Consider the following 2,405-nt stretch of genomic DNA (forward strand, 5'->3'; position numbering starts at 1 on the left):
AAGTGGCACTCCTTGTGGATGAACTGCTTGGCTTGTTAAAGTATGCATGTCCTTTTTAAGATCCAACATAAGGGTGGGTGGGAGGCCTCAAGGACAATTAAATCTTGTATTACTTTTCTATTGTGAGTTTGTGACACTGGTGTGTGGCAATGTTTTCTAGATGTGATATAAACTGCAGGGTGTTTTTGTCGTTGCTCTGTCGCTTAATTGAATGCAGTGCTGAGTTTGGGGAGAGGATGACTATTTGTAAATGTATATGCTATTGATTTAATACCGGGCATGGTTGGAGTTTTCGAAATTTCATGTACCCATTTTTTTTCCAAATGGGGCCTCCAACATTCCAGGATCCAGACAAGCAGCAAAGACACCAGCAGCCACAGGAGATGAAAGTGACAAGAACAGAACACACGTATACAGGTACACACACTGGTCACACACACATGCAAACACACTGGGTGCACATACATACTGGGCCCGTCTACCATTTATTTGGCCCCGCCTACATGAGGCCACTTCCAGACTTTTTTCCTGGGCCACTTTAAGTTCCCAATCCGCCCCTGCTTGATAAACACATTACATTTGTAAGAAAATTAATGTCTGCTTTAAAAAGCGTTCTCTGGAAAGGTAAACTCAGTAAATGCAGCCTCTTTGATTGAATTCAGGTGCTAGATTTACTAAGAATCGAGTTTGGTGGCGGTTTGAAACAGCCACACATCGCTGGTGGTTTAGTGGTCCAAACCGCCGCATTTACTATAGTGCAATTTGAGGCTGCGATTTGAAATGGCTGGCGATGTGTGGCGGTTTGGAAAACAGCAAAACCGCCGGCGGTTTGGTTAAAACAGCCATCAAAACCCCCATCCAAAAGACAGGTCCCGCCTGACGTTTTATTTGTTTGTTCATGTTTAATTGTTTGCAATAAATTACCCATACGTTGTCACACTATGGAGCATTTTCCCTTTTTTGGAGTTCGATTTAATTGAAGGAAGCTCTGCATTGTTGGATCGATGTTTGTGGGGAGCTACATCTTGGGCATAATTTGACCGCGCTATCTGTCCGGTATTTTCGAGTGATATTGTGGATTGGAGGACCGACGAGTCTGGGGAGTTGCATCTTGCGTACAGGCTTGTTTTTATTATACTATTTGGTGAGTGCGCAACCCTGAGGGGTTAAGTTTAACCCATCATCACGTGAGGTGTTCCCGTTTATCTATTATTGCACGGAGTACATAGGGATTTTTCTCCTCCATCTACATTCTTTATATATATGTGGATTGCACTATGTTTTTTCTCCTTCTCTTTTGCATGTATGATTTATGAGGAATATTGGAACACTCGACTTGATCAGAAGATTCCATAACTGCCTTTTGGAACATAGAACTTCCTCTACATTTATATATATTTTTTCTGGACTTTTTTGATTTTATATTTTGGTGAACTGACAGATGATTGGCGCCTGTTTGCAAATTTGCTGTGTGTATATATATATTTGATAGGGATTGGTGTTTCCTATATAGTTTGCTACAGGCTGCCTTTTGGATTTGATACATTGCTTTGCGCCGTGGACTTAGTCATTTTTTTGGTTTGAGGTTTTTAAGTACCTGCCTCTGATTGCCAAACTGCATGCTGTTTGAGCTATTTTGCCATTCAGGACATAAGAGGAAGCCGCATCATTCATATTTAAATTATTGAGGCAATCATTATTTATTGATTAAGGTGCATAATTAGTTTACAATTTACTTATGAGGAAATTTGTTTTTAAGAAGGCAAAATTATTGAATTATTATTAATTATTATTATATTATTATTATTATTATTATATATATATATTATTATTATTAATCTGGCACTATGTAATGCCAAATTGTGCAATCAAAACTAAAATATTCACCAATAGCAATCACTTAATATTATTAATAATATTATTTGTTGCACAATTTGGCATTATATAGTGCCAGAATAATATAATAATATCATTTTGCCCTCTAAAATTAAAAAAAAAAAAAAATCCTCATAAGTAAATTATAAATTAATTTTGCACCTTAATAAATAAATGATTGCCTCAATAATTTATATATGATTGATGCTTTCTCTTATGTTCTGAATGGCAAAATACCTCAAACAGCATGTAGTTTGAGCAATTTTGCCACTCACAGCCACCTCTTTCATTTTGGCCGTTTGGATGGCTGTTTTGCAGCAGTTTTGAAAACCCCAGCATAGTTAATCTGGTGGCCTGTATGTTCATCATTGTTAAAATTGGGATGGCGATTTGTAAAGTGGTGGTTTTGAAAAATGTTAATTCTGGCCGTTTTGTCAGCAGTTTCAAAACCGCCGGAAAAGTAGCCAAAAGCGGCGGTTTGAACAAACAGCCCTTTAGTAAATCTAGCCCTATGTTTCCAGAAACCGCTA

The sequence above is a fragment of the Mixophyes fleayi genome, chromosome 1, assembly GCF_038048845.1.
Source record: "Mixophyes fleayi isolate aMixFle1 chromosome 1, aMixFle1.hap1, whole genome shotgun sequence".
NCBI classification, from domain to species: Eukaryota; Metazoa; Chordata; class Amphibia; order Anura; family Limnodynastidae; genus Mixophyes; species Mixophyes fleayi.